This window comes from Crocodylus siamensis, chromosome 1 (assembly GCF_052110815.1).
Source record: "Crocodylus siamensis isolate JL-2025a chromosome 1, ASM5211081v1, whole genome shotgun sequence".
Classification (NCBI taxonomy): domain Eukaryota; kingdom Metazoa; phylum Chordata; order Crocodylia; family Crocodylidae; genus Crocodylus; species Crocodylus siamensis.
The window spans coordinates 48,840,754-48,863,875 of record NC_143395.1 but is presented as its reverse complement, the minus strand read 5'-3'; the positions used below and the strand labels follow the sequence as shown (position 1 = coordinate 48,863,875).

Genomic DNA, 23,122 nt, shown 5'->3' with positions numbered 1-23,122 from the left:
CACTACTATGAAACAAATTTTATTTTATATTATTGTTTACTTTTTTTTAAAGACACTTTGTTAAAACATGGGGATACCTTCAGTACATATGTGTTTAGCACAAAATACAAGAATAATACATCACACATGAACAAGACTATTCACATGAAGTACTATTTTAAGATGTCTATATAAGTTAAACAACAAGTAAAAAACATGATATCTATCTGTTGTAGAATGTGTCAACTGTATGTAGTTAATGTAAAATTGCAATGTCTTCTACAGGATCTTCTAGGTATCTTGTATGGGACAATTGTCAAATTGCATGATTTTTTGGGGAATTTCCAACTTTTTCCAGGTCTGACACTATATTCACATATTTGGATTACCATCAACAAACTTACATCAAAACCTGCATAGCTTTCCTTGCATATGGTAACTTAATTAAACAAAATAAGAAACATTAAGCAATTTATTTGAAGATATACCTCTCTTACAATCCCAATACTTCAGTACATTAACAAAAAGGAAATATTAACAATAGAAAAGAGCATAGATCCTCAAGAAAGAAAAAGATTTACAAGTTGTCTGAGGTGCTGCCTATATTAATACAAAACACCATATATGAAAAATATTACAAATAGGTACTAGAACATCCCCAACTAAAATGGCACTTTTGGTTTCAAATGCATAAACAATATTTATTTTATTACAATGACCCCCTTTTCAAATTGAAACCAATGTTTATTAAAGCATTACCCCAAGTTAATATAAATTCAAGAGATTTTGAGAAGTGGAATGCTGCCAACATTCAAATGGAAAAAATACCTTCAAAAGTCCATTGCCAGTAGTATACAAGAGTAGCTAAGTGTTCCCTGCCTTTGCGTAATGCATACAGTCATACATAGCAGGTGTGACATTGGGTTGCTGGATTTGCTAACTGTAAACATAATGCATTCAAAAGTAAATTAAAGAAGATGTTGTTTGTGGGCAGAGTGCAATTCATATAAATATCTTCATATTGTAAAAGTAGCTATATCCTGTTTGTTTAAAATTAAATATGCAGGTATACTTTTGGTCACAAAATATTACTTCCATTTGATTTGGCATCACCCCATGCAAGGGTGCCCAGCACAAGCACCGGTTGCTGGCTTTATCCTTTTCTATGGTGCTGAACTCATTTATCTATCATAGTAGTTTTGTGGTATGTATGCCTACTCCTAAGTCACTTAGGCCTACACCGAGTGGAGCAGTATCTAAATATCTTTAAAGATACAGGCCTTAATCCTTAGTCTGTCCATGTGTTACATGTGTTGGGAACAACAGCATAACATTTTGTATATGGTCTTATTTTGAACGTGTAATACTCAGCTCACAAGCGGCAGCTGGTTACCAGTGTAGTTCTGCTTTAACCTAATTTTCCAGTTGGGCTAAGGCATGAAAGTTCAAGTGACTTACTGAAGGTCGCTCCTGTCATTAGTGGCTCAGCAGTGATTACAACAGAAACCTCTCTGGATTTTTCAGGTCTGTTCTGTTACTACTAGACTCCAGAGACTGATGCACAGTACATTCTGTTCAACAAACTAGATTATGAAAGCAAACATTTCTCTAGAACACTTAATATTTTTTTTTAATGAGGGATTTGATATTTTATAATTCTTCTCTTTATCCTAGCAGAAGTTATGTATTTAAATCTCTATCAAAATCATAATAAAACATTCCTATCACATTCCAGTTACTAACATCCACCTGTTTATAGCACATTTCTCAATGAAAGTACCCCAAACTCCTTATAAACTGAAAATATATAAACTGTTTAGGGATTATCCAGTGGCTTCTAGAGATAAAAGCTACTTCTAAATATAACAAAACTATATAGCATATTAGAATAGGAAATGGAAAATACCTCTGTATTTACTATATTGTGTACTAGCATGCTTGGTATTGAACAAAAGTGGTGCTGTATCTTCAGCTAGAGTAAAAATAGGTATAGCTGTATTGTTTCAAAATAATTATATTGATTTATACCTTCTGAGTATCTGCACCATGGCTGCTAAAAGAAACTTTAGAAACCTGTTACTCTGCAGTGCTAACACTTTTAATTCCCCAAAAGCAACTACATTTTATTAAATGTTCCTTCAGCACCATCCACATACATTGTGTATTATTGTAATCAGTGTGTTTTAGGAAAATATTCTTCATTCAAACTTCTTGCAGAACAAGACTCATTAAAAGGAAATTCTGTTGCTAAGAAACAATAACCACAGGTTGTCAGGAGATCATTATTATTTTTTTTTAATAAAATAACAATTTTGATTATTTAACATACCCTTAAGTATGAAAGGTTCCTATTTTAGGTCAATGACCAGTCAGAAATGGTGTATTGGTATGTTGAAATATTGACAGTGTAAGTAGAAAAACCAAAGAAACCATAAGATGTCATAATACATGAATGTCCACAAAGCTTGGGAAATTCTTGTTTAGAAGCACAAAACTTCTCAGATCAGAAGCAATTCTAACCTCTTGCCTAAGAAGAACTAAACAAGTTTTAACAATGTTAAAATCATATGCTTCTGTTTCATGGTGCTAAAACAAGTTAAGGCTGTTGAAAAGTAGATAATTTCATAGCCTGTAATATCTCTGTGTAATTAACTGATTAAATGATTTTCATAATGCACCTGAGGATGTGGAGAGACTTAACATAAGAGGAAGGTAACTTCAAAATTGGCATTCTTGCAAGAGATTGAGGTTACTGATAGAAAATTCAAAGGAAGAAAGAGCACACAGCATTCTGTGAAGTTAGTCAAAGGAGTTGCAGCTCCCCAAATAAAAGAGACAACTTGCACATATTCTGTTCACCATCCATTCTATATTTTCTCCTACCCATTTTCACAGTAGTGAAAACCTTTTTCTCTAACCATGCTCCAGACAGGTATGGATAACCCATAACAGGAAGCAACCAAGTGCCTCCTTTTTTTTACTTTCGTGGAAGCATGAGGCTAATGAAATTGTGCTTTATATCCTTGCCTACCCTAAAGGCAATGTATAACAAGAAAAGCTTTCCTATTAATTTGATGCATTCATTTTCAATTAGTAATCACCATTGTTAGGAACTAGCTGTGGGACTCCTCAACCTGATATTTGTGATCTAGAAGTTAACTCTTTGTGGCTTCTGCATTGGGAAAGCAGGCTTAATTTTTTTGGATTATATAGACCCTAAAACCATGTCCAGATGAGCATGGACATTTGTTTCCTCAGGGACAAGTAGCAGTGGCACACCTTGTGGGTCAAAAAAAACCACCCCCAAAAAAAGTAGGTTGGCGCAGATGGCAGCAACATGTACTGCCCAAAACTAGAGCCTGGCCAGCCAGAGTCACAATCCAGTTCCTGGCCAGGCTCCCAGTTGCAAAAGCACCATGGCTGCATCCTCCAGACCCCAGGTGAAGCTGCTGGGGCCAGCACAGTTGCTGGCATCAGCCTCCCTTACCCAACCTAAGTAAGTTGCTGGATGCCAGAATACATGTAGCACGGGCATTCCCCAGGGACAGTAGCAGTGTCAGTGCAAATGCCTGTACTGTGGGTACTCTGGCATACAGCAGGTTACCGAGTAGGGTAGGGCAACTGTTTTCTACATAGCCGAGGTACAGGTAAAAAGTCCTGGGCATTTGTGTCCATTTCAAAAACACATCCAGACGGAGAAAAGAGGACCAAAAAGGAGGACATGTCTTGAAAAACCCAGATGTGTGGCAACCCATTTCCTGCTCCTGTTCCCAGCTGGCAAGGGTCATCAGGCACAAGGAGGGGTGGGGGGCATGCGCTCAAACAGGGAGCAGGTTAAGACAATCTTGAAGAAAAGACATTCAACAAGAAAATAATTCCAAAATATTAAAGCTCACGCAGTGCAGCATTTAAATTTACTTAACATCCTGTAAGGAGCATTCTAATACAAGTATTCTATTGCTGTGACCTTCTTTAAAGCATTGTCAAGGATAATTCAGAAAGACAACGATAAATCAATTCATCCTGTTGCAATCCTAATAGGCTATTTCCAGTTTCCAACTCTCCTTGGCTGTTTCCTCAGAGTTACAAACTGAGTTATATATAGTTTATTTCTAGAAAACAATATGAAATGCCTGTTGCTACTAAAATAGCCTTGCACTGAAATCTCACTCACCAGAACATTCTCCAGAAACCAAAAGTCTCTACTTTACAGTCAAGTTTGTGGTAATGTATTTGATTTTGTGTATGTTTTTCCATTCAAGATTGTTCTGTGACTACAGTTTCTGCAGACTCACTCATTGGCTAAATCCTATACCCACACCCACCCACCCACACCCACACACACACCCACACACACACACTTTTAGCTGAGTTGTTTGGTTTGATTGTTCACGGTTACTTGTAGCAAACGATGACTAGTCACTTACTGTAATGAATAAATTATGAGTTTTTATGCTTGTAAAAGAAAGATTACAGGAACTAAACTCATTCTATTTATTTTGCAGGCGGAATTTTGAAGATTTCTGTTAAAAATAAAAGATGGGATGCATTATTACGAAGTCATACAAAGGCTGATAGATTGCTCACGTGGATCACTGAATCCAAGATTAAGAACAGAGGGGTATGGTAGATGCTACTTAAAGCCCCCAACATCATGGGATGATGGGCCAGTGGTGGGGGGAGGCAGAGGGCTGGGAACAGGGAAGAGGAAACTGCCTACCCTTTTTCCTTCCCAGCCCCATTGAGTGTCCCCCACTGGTCTGCGGGGTGTCCAATTGTAGGAATCAGCCGCATGGACAGCCACGCTTGGAAAGGGATAGCAGCAGCAGTGGACAGCTCTCTTTTCTGTGCCTGCTCCCTGTTTGAGTGCCCCCTGCTCTCCCCTGCCCCCATGACTCCTGCCAGCTGGGAGCAGGAGCAGGAAAAGGGTATCTGTGTTATCATCACCATACATCCGGTTTTTTTCCAGACATGTCTGATTTTTTGGTCCTCTTGTCCTCTGTCTGGATGGGTTTTTGAAATGGAAGCAAATGTTCAGGATTTTGTTCTGACTCTGCTTTTCCCCTACACTTCTGGTTTGCCCAAGCAAGGAGCTGGTTGGGGCTGCTGGGAGAAGGTGATTGGAGGCTGGGGCATCATGTGCTCTGTGCACAGGCCCCAGCAGCTACAGGCAGGTAAGAGAGAGAGAGAGAGAGAGAGTCTGTGTGTGAGCAGCAGAACTGGAGGGGCAGGGAGCTGCAGGTCAGAAGTGTGGGCACTGGGAGGGTTGGAGGAGTGGGGGGGCTGTGGGTTGTGATTGAGGGGTATCAGCCGGGACAGGGGGGCTATGGGTTAGGAGTTAGGGGCACCAATGTGGTTGGGGGTGGGGTACAGTGGGTCAGGAGTGGGGGGAAGCAGCAGGGCTGAGGGGGCTGTGGCTGGGAATTGGGGCAGGGGCACAGGCAGGGCATGGGCTCACTGCCCCTCCCACAATCATATACTCCTTTCTCCTCTTCCCCTTCTCTCCCCCTCTCCCCCTTTTCCCCCACAGGTGTTCTCTTCTTTGAAACTGGAAATAACAGTCACAAACTGACAGAGGGTAGATTCAGGCTAGATATCAGGAGGCGCTACTTCACTGTCAGGGCAGCTAGGATCCGGAACCAACTTCCAAGAGAAGTGGTGCAGGCTCCTACCCTGGGGGTCTTTAAAAGGGGGCTGGATGAACATCTTGCCAGGGTCACTTGACCCAGTACTCTTTCCTGCCATGGCAGGGGGTTGGACTTGATGATCTGCTCAGGTCCCTTCTGACCCTACCAACTATGAAACTATGAAATATGGTAACCCTAACCTGTGCTGCACCAACCCCCACAGCCAAACCCAACTCCTCATACAACCACTCCCTGCAGCCCACACCTGAAGTGAGACAACAGCAGCTCTGAGGCACCCCCAGTCCCGATGACTGATTCAACCATGAGGGGGAGGCGAAGTACTGCTAAGTGCTGTGGGGGACGGTGGGTTACCTACTCCAAGGACATAAAAACATTCTCTGGCTGCTGCTGCTGCCATGGATTTACCTTTATGCTAAAGTTGTTGCTTCAACAGCAGCAGTATGATATTCATGCACTCAGCTGCTGCTGCAACAGGAACACCACGGGGCTGCTTCTGCTTCTACGGCGTTGACTCCACTCAGGTGAGGAAGCCATTCTGGCATCCCTACAAAGTCAGTGTCCTGGAGCTGGTTCCTGGATTTCTCCCATCCCCACCCCCACAGTACTCTGATTTCACCCTTCCTGCTCCTGCTCTCTACCCACCCCTTGTGTCCCCCACCAGCCCAAAGACTCCAGCCATGCCTTGCCCACCCTTCTACACAGTGGTTGGATGTCAGTTCCTGCCTGGATTTTTCCAGAGGCATCTGAGGACATGGAAAAATGGAGCCAAATAATATGGCTTTCAGAGATCTGGCTCTGGCACGCAGTGCAACATGGGTTTAACAGGTTGCTGCCCTGGACCTGCCCCTGATCATGAGTGCCTAAAATTGTTATTATTTGTATTGGTAGATGCCTTAATGTTCACCTTTGATTAATGAGATTTCTGAATAATATCTGCTTGCAGAAATTATTCTGGGTTTGTAGTTTTTAGCTGGCTTTCTGAACAGACTGCACATGTATGCTGAAAGTTATCCACAGTGGGTACATCTACAGGAGATGCTTTATTGTGCTGAAGACTAATTTGCTACACAGATAAACATCACCATCAACATGTGCATGACAATTAGGGTGCAGTAGATTTATTGCACTGCTGGATAGTCCATTAGTGGTATCCAGCAGCAAGTAAATTACTGTCCTTAAACAGTAGGGTGATGTTGGGGTTATGTTACTCCAGGTCAAATTGAGCCAGGGTATATTCAGTCACATTAACTGCATGTGTAGACACACCCACTGTTAACAAAAGATCATTTGGGCTAAGTACAGACAGTGAAAAAGCTGGAGGCTGAATTGATTCAGTCTTTGCAGGTTAGTTTAAGATGCACAGATTAAACTGTCTAACAAGTGAACAGCCATTTACTCTTTGCAGCCACATACCTGCAGTGACTTAGGCCAGAAGATGGGGGTGGGGGAGTGCGGCACTAGAGCATGGCTTTCTGATGCTTGTGTTTTCCCTTCCTCTTCCTGCTGCCCCTGAGTTCTATGGGATTTGCTGTCCAGAATCATAACAGCAGGATACTTGAGGGTTGCTCATCACTTCCCCTTCCTGCTTCCAGGTGCCTCTGGGATTTGTAGTCCACAGACATAGCCAGCAGTAAGTTTAGCAGGGCAGAGCAGCTCTGTACTTGAGGGGAGTACAGAGTTGCCTCCAGCCCACCCCTAACCCCAACCCCAACCCCAACCCCAGCCCCAGCCCCAGCCCCAGCCCTTCTCTGCTGAAGCAGACAGCACAACCCACCCAAAGCCTGGAAAGCATGCTGGGATGCTGGGGGACGGTGATTTAACTGGAACCAGAAAGGGGTCTGAGACAGAAGCTTCATAGAATCATAGAAAGTTGGGTTGGAAGGGGCCTCAGGAGGTCATCTAGTCCAACCCCCTGATCAAAGCAGAACCATTCCCAACTAGATCATCCCAAAAATAAGTTAAGTCTAATACTATATTTAACCAGATTTATCTTAAACCAGTTTCAGCCATTTTGAAATTGGTTTATTTGCACTGAACTTCTGTTCTGTTACAGGTTTAACCAGTTTCTGATGTCTTAAGCAAGTTTATGTGCAACTTCTATCCCTACTTATATGGACTTTAGAACAGAATAGGACAGAATGTAATCGTAGAGTTTGGAAGAGCCTTGAGAGAGTCCTCTAATGCAAGCACCTGCACTATCCCTTAACCATCCCAGACAAATGCCTATTGATCCTCTTCCTGAAAACCTCCAATGGATATGATTCTTGAACTTCCTCAGGCAGGACTTATATGGTCCTTCTGGTCTTACAGTAAAAGAAAGAAGTTTAAAAACGTTTTTTTTACTACTATTCATGGTAAAGAGGTCTATTTAAACTGCTCATTATATACACAAGAGGTGATTTCCCAAATTATATTTTTAGTTCTTTGAAATTTACAAGCATTTTTGTTCTTTCCTATTTAGGTTTTAGGGTGATAAGGGTATTTGTACCAAATGTCTTTGTTAATATTTAGGCTAATTTTAATTAATATGGTTTAATATTCTGCGCAGCTTCTAATTTTTTCTTTTATTGTTCCTTAATCCTTACATGTTAAGCCTCAGAATTAGTTCTAATCTAATGACTATATTTTGTTTTTTCATAATTCAGGCAGAAATTATCACATATAGGCCACATGCAGACGCACAGGAGATTCCAGGGGGGAAAAAAAACCATGCCAAAAAAAAGCGAGTCGGTGCAGCAGCGCACACCACCCAAAACAAGAGCCTGGCCAGCCAGAGCCACACTCCAGCTGTCAATCAGTCTCCCAGCTACAAAAATGTCATGGTTCCAGCTCCTGGAGGGGTCAAGACTCCAAGTAAGGCGCTGGAGTCAACATATCACCTGGACAAGGGAGAAGAGATTGATGTCATATATCTTGACTTCAAAAAAGCTTTTGATCTGGTATCCCGTGATCACCTCTTGGCCAAACTGGCCAGTTGTGGCCTTGGCTCCACCATGATCCGCTGGCTGGGAAACTGGCTCCGTGGTCGGACCCAGAGGGTTGTAATTGATGGCAGTCACTCATCGTGGTGCCCTGTGACCAGTGGGGTCCCTCAAGACTCTGTCCTTGGACCCATACTGTTCAACATTTTCATTAATGATGTGGACATTGGAGTCAGGAGTGGACTGGCCAAGTTCGCCGATGACACCAAACTTTGGGGCAAAGCATCCACGCCAGAAGATAGGCGGGTAATCCAGGCTGACCTGGACAAGCTCAGCAAATGGGCGGACGAGAACCTCATGGTCTTTAATACCGAAAAATGCAAGGTTCTCCACCTTGGGAGGAAAAACCTGCAGCTTCCTTTTAGGCTCGGCAGTGCTACGTTGGATAGCACTACAGAAGAAAGAGACTTGGGAGTCATCATTGACCACAAGATGAACATGAGCGTGCAATGCGATGCTGCGGCTAGTAAAGCGACCAAAACGCTGGCTTGCATCCATAGATGCTTCTCGAGCAAATCCCGGGACGTCATTCTCCCCTTGTACTCGGCCTTGGTGAGGCTGCAGCTGGAGTACTGCATCCAGTTTTGGGCTCCACAATTCAAAAAGGATGTGGAGAAGCTTGAGAGAGTCCAGAGGAGAGCCACGCGCATGATCAGAGGTCAGGAAAACAGATCTTACGATGACAGGCTGAGAGCCATGGGACTCTTTAGCCTGGAAAAGCGTAGGCTCAGGAGTGATCTGATGGCCACCTAGAAGTTTATCGGGGTGACAACCAGGATCTGGGGGAACATTTGTTCACCAGAGCACCCAAAGGGATGACGAGGTCAAATGGTCACAAACTCCTGCAAGACCGTTTCAGGCTGGACATAAGGAAGAATTTCTGTACTGTCCGAGCCCCCAAGGTCTGGAACAGTCTGCCATCGGAGGTGGTTCAAGCACCTACATTGAACACCTTCAAGAGTAAATTGGATGCTTATCTTGCTGGGATCCTATGACCCCAGCTGACTTCCTGCCCTTTGGGCAGGGGGCTGGACTCGATGATCTCCCGAGGTCCCTTCCAGCCCTAATGTCTATGAAATCTATGAAATAATTGCCTTACATACTGGGCAATCTGCTGTGCTTAAAAGGAGTCTTTCAATGGGGGTTATCACATGGCGCACAGCCAGGGACCCTCCTACCTGGGGGTCCGCTGAGGCCTCCACCCAGGCAGGGTCCTTGGATAGGTCAGTGGCACACTGTCCCTTTGTCTGCAGGGGTTGTCTGGCAGGGTCTCTAGGTTCTGGAGGTAGCAGGGGAGGTAGCAGGGTAGTAGTCCTCTCACCTGTCCCATATGTGCCCTGCTTGAGGCCCTGGAGGGGAAGGGGAGGGAACTCCAAGCAGAAGTTAGCAGGCTGTGGGGGATCAGGGCTGCAGAGGAAGAGATTGATGGGTACTTTCATTCTCTGTATGATGAGTCATCTGGTGGAGAGCCTACACAGGAGGGACACAATGCAGAAGAATGGAAGATAGTCACCTCCAGAGTCAGACATCATGCTGCTGAGACAGCTTCCCCAGTGCAGCCAGGGAACAGATACAAGCCCCTGGCAGCACTGGAAGAGAGTGTAATGGAGGAAGCCACAGCCATAGCCACCAGTGCAGGCTGAGGGGCAGCTAGGCAGCTGAAGAAAGAGATGCTGAGTCATCATGGTGGGTGACTCCCTCCTGAGAGGAATGAAGGGACCCATCTGTCGCCCTGATCCCATGGCATAGGAGGTATGCTGCCTTCCTTGAGCCTAGATCTGGGACATCACTACAAGAATTCCTGACCACATCTGGCCCTCCAATTACTACCCCATGGTCCTCATTCATGCAGGCACAAACAATGCAGCCAGGAATAGTCCAAATCAGATCATGAGTTACTACAGGGCTTTGGGGGCCAGGAAGACGGGGGCACAGATGGTCTTCTGGCCAATCCTTCTGGTCAGCGGTCATGGTCTGCATCACAATGCCTGCATCAGAGAAGTCAACCTGTGGCTCTGGAGTTGGTGTCATCAAGTGGGTTTTGGCTTCTTTAACCATGACCCACAATTCCAGAAAAGGAGCACCCTGGAATGGAATGGTTTTCATCTCTCTTGAAAAGGTAAGAGTCTGTTCTCTTACAGCTTGGCTGATCTCCTACAGAGGGCTTTAAAATAGATTTATTAGGGGATGGGGATGCAGATGACAGTGAGAACCTAGTATCAAACCACAAGCCATGCACTGAAACAGCCCATGTAAGTACTAAGGGGCCCAATAGGTATCAGGACAGGGGGACACCAAGGGTATCCATCAAGGGGCTCAAATGTCTCTATACTAATGCTAGGAGCATGGGGAACAAACAGGAAGAACTCACACTCCTGCTTGCAAACAAAAACTTCAATCTAGTTGGGCTAACTGAAACTTGGTGGGATGCTACCTATGATTGGGCAGTAAACTTTGAGAGCCATAGGCTGTACAGATGAGAGAGAGTGAGGAGAAAAGGGGAAGGTGTGGCTCTCTATGTGAAGGATCAATATACATCTTCCAGAATCAAGATGGGATCAGAGGAGGGGCAAATTGAGTTATTGTGTGTCAGAAAGCAAGAGGGTTAGGGGAAGGGGGCATGATAGTGGGGGTCTACTACAGACTGCCACATCAGGAGGAGGAGTTGGACATGGAATTCTCCAGATAGCTCTCAGAGGTTGTACAATCAAGGGACATGATTGGCATGGGTGACCTAAACTACCTGGGCATCTGCTGGGAGGAGCAGACAGCTAGATCCAACCGTTCTTCACCTGCATACAGGACCTTCACCTAACACAGGAGGTATACAGTCCCACTAGGGTAATGTTTTCCTGGACTTGGTCCTGGCTACAGGGGATGATTTGGTGGGGTATCTACCGACGCAAGGTAACCTAGGGGACAGTGACCATCACTTGATTGAATTCACTATCCAGCATAAGGTGGGAAAGAAAACCATTAGGGCAGAAGTGCTAGACTTCAGAAAGGCTAACTTCAATGTGCTCAGGAAATTAGTTAGTGAAGCACTGAAGAACAAGAGAATTGGTGAGATGGGAATCTCGGAAGAGTGGTCATTCTTAAAGGGAGCAGTCCAAAGGGCACAGAAGGAGACAATCCCCTTGTACAGGAAAGCGTGCAAAGGAGCCAAGAAACCCTCTTTGATGAACAAGGAAACCCAGGAAAGCCTTGAAGCAAAAAAAGAGGCATATGGGCTATGGAAGCAGGGGGTAGCTAACAAAACAGAGCGTACATACTTGGCCAGCATTTGCAGGGAGGCAGTCAGAAAGACCAAAGCAGAAATGGAACTTAGGCTGACCACAAAAAATAAAGACAAGAAAAAGTCCTTCTTCAGGTATATAGGGAGCAAAAAGAAGGTGCAGGGTAGCATAGGCCCTCTAAGAGACACACGAGGGCAGTTAGTGATGGATATTAGGGACAAAGCTGAGTTTTTTGCCTCTGTATTCCTGAACTCAGATAAGGACAAATCTACCTATTAGATCATAGACAGACATAAAGGGGAAACCAGCCCACCAACTGTTAGCACTGACTTAGTGAAGAGACACTTGGAGGGGTGGGTGTGTTTAAGTCAGCAGGCCCAGATGATCTTCTTCCAAGGGTGCTGAGGAATTGGCCAGTGTCATAGCAGAGCCACTGGCATGGCTGTACGAGCACTCTTGGTGCTCAGGTCAGGTCCCAGAGGACTGGAAAAGGGGAGGAAGGAGGATCCGGGTAATTATAGACTGGTTAGTCTCAGTGTTGTTCGGTGTCTTCATTGGTGACTTGGATGTGTTGCCCTGTGGACAACCAACTCTCAAGATCTTAAAAATTGTGCTGTTAGATAGGAGGGTGTGGATGCACTAACATACAACTCAACTCGGTGTTCCAAATAACAGTAGGTTTATTGGACAGAAACAGATGGTGACACAATATATGGGCTCTAGAGCTTATTGGTTCTTTTACACCTACTCACACATGCACACACACAATGGGAGCAGAGGTTAAAGATGCTTGGTAGAGGGGCTGAAGTCTGGAAGGAGAGAGAGACAGGGTTCAAGTTGGAGAAGGAAACATATGGGTAGTATCTACCTATCCCAGGCTGAAAGTTGTTCCTTGATTGCTAATTGGGGTCTCCTTCAGCAAGATTTTATCCAACGGGGGTCGCTGGCAGGGCCTCTGGGATGGATAGGCACTGTGACATGGAGCTGGTCTGATCCTGATGGAAATGGCATTCCCACTGGGTGTTTCTTCACTGCCCCCTTTTATAGGGACAGAATTTCTATGACCCTAGTGGCAGGGGCATGCCCACCCAAGGGTCAGCCACTGGTGTACTGAGCACATGCACTCCAGGCTAGGACATGCAGTTTCAGGTGTCTGTAAAGGTGGGTTGGCTGGTTTCTGCAGCAGTCTTTGTCTTCTAAATCTTGAGTCAGGGAGGGTCAATGCAGGATGATGGTCTGGTCATTCAGAGGGAGCTATTTTTAGACCTACTGCCATTATCTGTCAATCACCCACTCATGCATGGAACCAGTTTACATAGGAGGAGTGTCATGAGTCACACAGTTACAACAGAGTTACAATAGGGCATGTCTGGGCAGGAAACACAAGATGGAGACTTGACATTACAAGATGGGGGCTTGACATGACTTATGCTAATTTATACAAGTAGGTCTAAAAAAGTAAAAATCAGTAAAACAGTAGTTACATTAATGTAAACATAATAATTAAACAATATAAAACAGTGGCTAACTATATCAAAATAAGGCACTTATTTGTAATAGAGGAGAGAGAGAAAAAAAAAAACTTGCTACCAAAATAAAAATGCTAAAGCTTATCCTATGTCTTAGCTTACTCTATGTCTTAGCTCACTCATACTTATCTATAGGGAATACAGAGGGAGAGAAAAGGTCAAAAATAGTGGGGAAAGGGAAGGAAATGCATATTTATATCTATATCTATCTATCTATCTGTCTCTCTATCTATCTCTCTATCTAGCTATATAAAGAAAAACTGAGAGTTATATTACAGATGAGGACATGGAAAGCACTCTGTCAAAATGCACAGATGATGCCAAATTATGGGGTAAAATTAACACCCCAGAGGGTAGGGAATGAATCCAGGCTGATCTGGACAGGTTACAGAAGTGGGCAGAACAGAATATGATGCAGTTCAATAAGGACAAATGCAAGGTGCTGCACTTAGGGAGAAGGAATCACCAAAATGCTTACAGGCCAGGGGAGGACCTTCTCAGCAGCACAGCAGCAGAAAGGGATCTTGGGGTTACTGTTGACTCCAAGATGAATAAGAGTCGTCAATGTGACAAAGTGATCAGTAAAGCTAATTGCACTTTATCATGCATTAGCAAGTGACAAACAGGTCCAAGGAGGTAATACTTCCCCTTTATGCAACATTGGTCAGGCCACAGTTGGAGTACTATATCCAGTTTTGGGTGCCATACTTTAAGAGGGATGTGGACAGCCTCGATAGGGTTCAGAGGAGGACCACTTGTATGGTTAGGGGCCTTCAGGCAAAACCCTATGAGGAGAGATTGAGGGCCTTTAGCTTCTGCAAGAGAAGGCTGAGAGGTGATCTTGTGGCTGCCTACAAATTCATCATGGGGTGACAGCAAGGGATAGGAGATGATTTATTTACCAGGGCACCCCTTTAGGTAACAATGGCCACAAACTGATGGAGAGCAGATTTAAGTTAGATATCAGGAAGAACTTCTTTATAATAAGGGTTGCCAAAATCTGGAATGGGCTTCCAAGGGAGGTGGTGCTCTCCCCTACCTTGGGGCTCTTTAAAAGGAGGCTAGACATACACCTGACTGGGGCTGGCTGACCCCAGCACTCTTTCTTGCCCAAGCCAGGGGATAGGACTTGATGATCTGCTAAGGTGCCTTCCAACCCAAACATCTATGAATCAAAACACATCAGTACTTTAAAAAGCTGCACTGTTTATGAAGCTATCCAATAAGAACAAGCAGTTTGAGAACACAAAGATAAACAGCAAAGTAAGCAAACTTTCACCTAAAAAAGTAGTAAACCTGAGGATGTCTTTCAGGTTCTTATGAATATAAATAAACTGGCTGTAAAGGAACTCTGTGTACTAGAGTGGGAAGCCTAAATAAGAAATACAAGAGTAGGAAAATGGAAAAAGAAAACCATAATAAATGTAGACATACACAGAGACAGACAAAGACATTGGCACAAGAGAAGGGAGAGATATAAAAAGAAGAGTAAGAAAAGCAGTAAACAAACCAAAAGGAAAGCGACACAAAGAAATGGACAGTAATGGCTCAATTCACTACTGTGTTACTTCAGCATTTTGTTGCAGTAATGCCACTGATTTCAGTAGAGAGTCAACTCTCTAAAACTCTTGGGAACTGGCTGAGGCCGCATGCTCCAGGACCATGGTTGTCATGGGTGACTTCAATTACCCAGACATCTCATGGGAGGATCACTCAGCAAAATCCAAGTGGTCGCAAAGTTCCCATCATGCATGGATGACCACTACCCGACTCAAGAAGTCTACGGGCCAACAAGAGGTAAAGCACTGCTCGACCCGGTACTGGCTACTGGGGATGACCTAATCGGTGACCTAGTAATCGATGGGAAGCTGAATGACAGTGACCACAAGCTGATCACCTTCACCATCTGCCGTAAAGCTGGCAAGCCAGTCAGCAACACTGAAGTCCTTGACTTCAGGAAAGCCGACTTTGACAAGCTCTGGAGGCTCGTCAGTGAGGCCCTAAGGGACCACGACCCCGGGGGAGGGGAGTTCAGGAAGAGTGTTTCTCCTTAAGGGAGTGATCTTCAATGCACAAGCTAATTCTATTCCATCTTGGAGGAAAGGCAGAAAGAGGGCAGAGCAGCCACCCTGGCTCTCCAGGGATCTAGCAGACCTCCTGAGGCTAAAAAGAAAGGCCTACAAAGGATGAAGGATGGGATTCACCTCCCAGGGGGAATATTCTGCACTGGTCTGGTCCTGCAGGGAGCAAACCAGGAAAGCCAAGGCTGCAACTGAACTCCAACTAGCTTCGAGCATCAAGGATAATAACAATTCCTTTTTCAGATATGTGGGGAGCCGGAGGAAAAGCAAGGGCAACATTGGACCCCTGCTAAACCAGATGGGACAACTGACAACCGACACCCAAGAAAAAGCCAACCTATTAAATGGGTACTTTGCGTCAGTCTTTCATCAGTCACACGGGATGCCCATGCCCACTACGGGACATGCAGGTCCGGGTGAGGGAGTTCCCCTGCCCTCCATCAGTGCTGACCTCATGAAGGAACACCTTGAGAGGCTAGACAACTTCAAGTCAGCCAGCCCTTACAATGTACACCCCAGGGTACTCAAGGAGCTGGTGAGCATCATAGCCCAGCCCCTGGCACAGATGTTTGAGAACTCCTGGTGCTGTGGTGTAGTGCCCGAAGACTGGAAGAAGGCGAATGTGGTGCCTAGCTTCAAGAAAGGGAGGAAAGTGGATCTGGCAAATTATAGGCCCATCAGCCTGACTTCTGTCCTGGGGAAGGTGTTAGAAAAGTTTATTAAAGAGGCCATCCTTAATGGACTGGCCAGTGCCAACATCCTGAGGGATAGCCAGCACGGGTTTGTTGTGGGTAGGTCTTGCTTGACCAATCTCATTTCCTTTTATGACCAGGTGACCTATCACATGGATAAGGGAGAAGAGATTGATGTCATATATCTTGACTTCAAAAAAGCCTTTGATCTGGTATTCTATGATCACCTCTTGGAGAAACTGGCCAGTTGTGGCCTTGAGTCCACCATGATCCACTGGCTGGGAAATTGGCTCTGTGGTAGGACCCAGAGGGTAGTAACTTATGGAAGTCAATCATCTTGGTGCCCTAGGACCAGTGGGGTCCCCCAGGGCTCTGTCCTTGGACCCATATTGTTCAACATCTTCATTAATAATGTGGACATTGGAGTCAGAAGTGGACTGGCCAAGTTCACCAATGACACCAAACTCTGGGGCAAAGCATCCACACCTGAAGACAGGAGTGTGATCCAGGCTGACCTGGACAGGCTCAGCAAATGGCCAGATGAGAACCTGATGGTGTCTAATACTGAAAAACGTAAGGTTCTCCACCTTGGCAGGAAAAACCTGCAGCATCCTTATAGGCTCGGCAGTGCTACACTGGCTAGCACTACGGAAGAAAGAGACTTGGGAGTCATCATTGACCACAAGATGAACATGAGCTTACAATGCAACACTATGGCTAGTAAAGCGACCAAAACGCTGGCTTGCATCCATAGATGCTTCTTAAGCAAATCCCGGGACGTCATTCTCCTGCTGTACTCTGCCTTGGTCAGGCCACAGCTGGAGTACTGCGTCCAGTTTTGGGCCCCACAATTCAAAAAGGATGTGGAGAAGCTTGAGAGAGTCCAGAGAAAAGGCATGTGCATGATCAGAGGTCAGGAAAACAGACCTTACGACAACAGTCTGAGAGCTACGAGGCTCTTTAGCCTGGAAAAGCACAGGCTCAGGGGTGATCTGATGGCCGTCTGTAAGTTTATTAGGGATGGCTACCAATATCTGGGAGATCATTTGTTCACCAGAGTGCCCCTAGGGATGATGAGGTCAAACAGTTATAAACTCCTGCAAGACCGTTTTAGGCTGGACATAAGGAAGAATTTCTTTACTGTCTGAGCCCCCGAGGTCTGGAACAGTCTGCCATCAGAGGTGGTTTAAGCACCTACATTGAACACCTTCAAGAGTAAATTGGAGGCTTATCTTGCTGGGATCCTATGACCCCAGCTGACTTCCGGCCCCTTGGGCGGGGGACTGGACTTGATCTTCCGAGGTCCCTTCCAGCCCTAATGTCTATGAAATCTATGAAATCTAGAATCATGAAAGGGGGTGGTTGTTGAAGCGGTGCTGAATCAGGCCCAAGGATCCAGAGACCATCTGGAAAAAACAGAGAAAGAACATACCAAGGATAAATTATAGACAAGAAACACAGGAAGATAGGTAGGAGAGAGAAACAAATAAAGGTAAGAGGTCTTGTAGCACTTCTCTATGCTTTGAGCACATTCCAGCAGTGTTATGTGACTGGCCTCTATTATACTTAGTTCTTTTTTTTCTGTCCTCATCTCCAGTAGGAAATGGTGTGTGGATTAAAAAAAAATATATATGTAATAATTTATGCCACTAACCTTTTTGTTAACAAAAGCAGAATCCACTGCACTGGGACTATAAGTATAAGGTTTGTGCTAGTTTTAGGTTATGTAGAAATTTGCCCCACAGTGCTGAATTAGTGCTTGAGAAAATATAGTTGCTTGAGAGAGAGAGCTCATGCTGCCATATCTTCATCCAGAAGCACTAAGTGAACATAAATGTATTTTGCATCTGGATCATGAAGTGCCTTCAGGAGAAGGACTGGAGTTTACATTTAAAGAAGTATAGTATGGGATCTGCAGGGTAAGACAGGTAGTGAGAATACAACAGACTTGAAGTTCTTGTTAAGACGCAATGACCATATTAAAATAGAATTTTAAGACTGCCATATTAGGCAGGAATTTCCTGCTGCTATAACAGATATCTCCTCAAAGGACAGCTGATATTCATTGCTAGATTTGTCCAAAGCAAGTTATCCATAGTTTTGTTTCCTGCTATTCTGGCCAGTAAGGCTGGTTAGGCACACAAATGAACATATTTATAGAGTATAGGAAAGACTCATATGACATGATCTACTGTAAAATACAGGCCATTAAATTTACTTTGCAAATCTTTATTCACTCCACTCCAGTACTAAGTCTGATACTTTGTGTTTAGAGACATCAGGAAATTGAGACTCAGTCCAACAGAAGGGGAGACTCTCCCTTGATAGTTTGTTCCAGTGCTTAATCACACTCATTATTCAAAATGTGTGCCTGATCTCCAGTTTTAATTCCTCTGGTTTCTGCTTCCAGCCCTTGGCTCTTATGTCTTTCTCTGCTAACTAAAGAGCACATTAGTACTTGGTATTTTCTCCCCCTGAAAGCACTTATGCATTCTAATCAAATCACCTTTCCATCTTGTTTTAGTGAAGCTAAACAGAAAGGTCTGTAAATTTCTCACTATACAGTATTTTTTCTACCCTTGAATAATTTTTGAAGATTTTTGTTCTGTATCCTCTCCAATTTTTCAATCCTCTTTTTAAAAGGTGGCATAAGATTTGTGTATGGTATGCAAGGACTGGTCTCACCTTACCAGATATAGATGTAAAATCACCACCTTTCTCTGTTACTCACCATTCCCTTGTCTTTACCTCTAAAGATTAAATTCGCTTTTTTGCCACAATATTGTACTGGAGTTTGTGATGATGTGTTTGCTCACTGCAACATTTACATCCTTTTCAGAGTCATTGCTTTCTGAAGTACAGTCCTCCATTCTGTTAGTATAGTTTGCATTTCTTTTCCCTAAATTTGTAACTTTGTACTTGAATGCATTAGCATGCAATTGGCTTGAATGGGCCCAGTTTACCAAGTTATTTAGCTCACTCTTCATGGCTGCCATGGCCTCATCCTTTTTGCTAAGTTGTGCAATTATGTTTTTAGGATAACACTGTACTCTATAATTATATTTTTATTTTCAGTTCTGTAAGTGAATAATTCCATGTATGTTCTCTTTTTAGAATCCTGGAAGGCTGCTCAATTTCTATAGTAGCTTCAAATAAAGTCATTCTTATAGAAAGATATGGTGACATGGTGCTAGTTGATGAATGAAGTTTAGAAGGAAAAATTAGGCAATTATTTGGTTTTCTACAAAAAAATGTAATTGTTACATATACATGCATACACAGAGTTGTTCATAATACACTTATGTAAAAAAGACAAGTTATTCCTTCAAAAATCTATACATTTAATTTTACCTATTATTTTTATAGATATAGTCTATGTACACTATGTGCCCAGATTAGTTTTGTAGAAAGTTAACTATAAAACAAATGTATGGTACATTATCTTCATCTCCTGGTTTTTTTTTTAAGTAAAAGAAATTCCACTGAATTTTGTTGAAGACAAATTCAATATTTTAGCAGTGACCATTGCTTCGAATATGCCAGACAAGTTTTATGTGACGGCCTACATCATAAAGAAAATGATGGTGGAAAGAGGTTAGAAGAAAAAAGAAGCCGCATCCAGCATTCTGACATCAGATAAAACCTAATTCTGCACTGACAAGGAGAAATAAAGCACAAGGATTTAATATTAGTAATGCACATCCTGTGTAAAATCATTTCCTTTTCTTTATGTCACTCTATATAAAAAACAAAATGCTTAAGTGTTCTAGTAAATGATCTCACCTGGCACAATAAGTCTAGGCTATCTTCCACATAGGATATCGGAAACCCTCTACAGTTAGGATGGAGTTGAGATTAAAGATAATCACGTTAGGGCCAAGAAGCAACCTACTACTTTGCCAAGCAAGTTGGATTCATAGGGTAATACCATTTCCACAGCAGTGTGGAAAGCACCACTCTGTGACCATAGTGGCAAGAAGCGCCTTCAGAGGAGCTTCACCACCTCATTTCTGGGTTGAGACATGCAGAGCAAGAGCAGGTGAGCAGTATCATGTACAAAAGCAGAGCTCTCAAGACTGTGGTAGAAGTGGCACAGTTCAAACACAAAGACAGGCTTTATTATAAGCCTGTCTAATAAAAGACAGGCTTGTAATGAAACTTGCAGATCATTTAAAACAGCTGCAATCTTTGAGTAGGGGTGTAGAATAGTTACAGTGTTGATTAGGATGCCAAATTAGGTAGACTTAGATTTAGGGGTAAACATACGGGTTAAATGAGGAACATGTTAAGGTGCCTTGAGGTTGCACATCAAGGGTACATACAGACATTTGGGGAGTTTAGGGGGCGGTTAGATCACATTAAAATGGTCATCCAATCTAATTTAGTTCAGTCAGGTGTGGACCTTACACTTAGATCCCTAGTTAGGTCCATCTAACTGCAAACTGTACAGACACTCAGGAAGGTTTGATTGGTCTAAAGAGGGCCAACCCAATCTAAGTTATGTATACCTCTGCGGTAGTCTAACTTAGATCAGGACAGGTGAGCCCAATCTAATTGAACTCCTGTACAGTTCCCAATGCAGCCCCAGGAAGCCCAGCTGCTGACACTAGTCCTGGGGCTGCACTTTTCCTACCTTCGCTGGCATGGGGCTATTTTTAGCTGCCCAGCCTCTCATCTCTTTCCCAGATGGAAAACTCATAAGGTGGGCCCCTTGAAGACAGGCACACCCTACCATTAGGATGCAGCACAGCAAGGTGTGATCTGGCTTGGATGAAAAAAAACACCCCTCACCTTCAGGTAGGGAAGAGGTAAAGCAAGCACAGCATGTGTCACCACTGCACTGCTTTATTAATCTTTAATATGTGCAACTCTGAGGGTGTGCTGGTGATGATGTCATCAAGCTCTGCTACCCCAGCAGTTTAAAACTGAAAGTGGGAACAGAGCCTGGGGAGAGGGAGAAGATTCTGGGCAGCATAGAATGGAGAGCAGATGGATCCAGAGGGAGCAGGCCCACCTCTGCAATGAGGAGACCCAGAGGGGCCTCCAACATTTCCCCCCAGCACCCGGCTCTGCAGGCAGTGAAGGCTGGAGGGGAGGAATTCACTACCTCAAGAGGGAGAGCTCCAAGAACTTGATTTAAAGGTTCTGAGTAGGGTTTGTGGTTCAGTCTGAGGACAGTGGTGAGCATTTTTCTTCAGACTATGTTTTTTCTCCTTTGGATCCATTCTTGTGGGGGGGGGGGTTCTGTTGCAACTGGCCAACCTACCAGGCTCTCATTGTTTTTTTCATTGATATAGGCACAGAGAGGTGCCATGGTAGAGTGGGCCACCCCAGCCAAGGGGAAGGCTGTTGACCCATAAGAGTTAAAGACTAACTTACCTGTGATATTGTGGAAAAGGGGAAAACTCTGTTTGACAGTGGTTTATCCCACATTGGCCCCAGTATGAGGATTTCTTCTCCTTCTGTTTTCTCTCTTCACTTCTTCTTGGACTGGGGAAGTCCTTGCGGTAGCCAAAGTTCCTTTCTACAACACGATCAGATGAGAAGGGGCAGACGCAATTGACATCTCTGCAACCCAGCACCTGCAAACATTTCATTGGCATTGATAGGATATACATCCCACGTTCTGGCAAAAGTATACCTGCCGGGGCCCATAGTACCATCACTGAACCTTCCCTTATTTCTTTCATAAGTTTGAAGATGTGACAGTAAAGAGTGGTCCTTTGCAAGATCCCCATGGATAAATACTTACCACAAGGGTTCATCCCACAAGCTGTTTCCAGTGCCAATTTTACCAGTGTTCACTAGTGCTGGGAGCTGAGGAAGTAAGTCAGGTTGAGGGGAAGGGCATAAAGGATTAAGCAGGAGTTGGTTTGCTGGTGGGGTTGTTCATCTGAAGGTGGGGAGGTCAGAGGGATAAAAATAGCTCCCAAGTCTTTGGATAGAACCCAATTGCCCCTGATCCTTTCAACCCACCCAGCCTTCCTACAGACCTTGCTTTTCCCACTGATCCCCCCCAAGCTTCCCCCCTCATTAGCCAGATGTATCTTCGATCAGGTGGCCACTTTTAACTTGATCTAACCTCCCCCTAACCTCCACAAATGTCTGTACACACCCCAAAAATAAGAAAAGAGCTTAGTGGCAGCATTCTTTCCCAAAAAACATTAAAGTGCACAATTACATTCTCATTGGCTTGTTCACAATTAAAAAATACAGCAAAATAGTAATAAGATAAACAGTAATTAGTGCCTCTCAAAATGATTGCTTAGGTAAATATAGGACTCCCTGGAAAATCTATTTGCCTTAAGTGCTAATATCAGAATATTCAGTTTGAAAACTACTTGATCATCATCTTAGTTTACTACTGTTCCACAAAGTAAGTTGCCTTTAAACAAGTATAAGCTACCTTTAAGTAGTTTTAGGATGCCTCTTTCCCTCAGAGTTAGTGTTTGTATTATAACTTCCCTTGCAGAATCTTCAGATAAATTGCTTGCTGAAGTTCTACCTTTTTTTCATAGGCTTTAAGCAACCAAGTATGGTTTATTTCAACTGGATTCAAATATATTTAATATTAAAGGGTGGAAAAGAATCCCATGGGCTCATTATTGCTTATTTTTGTTATTTTGGCCTAATACACTTTTATTCTCTTAAATGATTTTGTCATTTTTATGGACAAAAACAGCTGGAACCATTCTCCATCCATCCATCCATACATCCATCCCAAATACTCCTTTTTCTACACATATAGTACAGATTAATGAGATGCGGTATTATCTTTTCAGCAAAATCTGGAGTACTCCCTGCAAGAACAACTGTGTTAAAATGGAAGTTCTAGGATAGTTGCTGCTGTCAGTCCTTGATACCAGGAGACCCCTACGCTGGGGGTCTTTAAGAGGAGGTTAGATGTACACCTTGCCGGGGTTGTTTGACCCCAGTACTCTTTCCTGCCATGGCAGGGGGTTGGACTAGATGATCT

The 23,122-nt window shown here is 43.8% G+C and overlaps 1 pseudogene; it reads left to right on the top strand.

The window, feature by feature from the left end:
- The window catches only part of LOC149872792 (uncharacterized), a 48,850-nt pseudogene extending 29,499 nt beyond the window's left edge, over positions 1 to 19,351 (top strand).
- Positions 19,352 to 23,122: the final 3,771 nt, after the last annotated feature.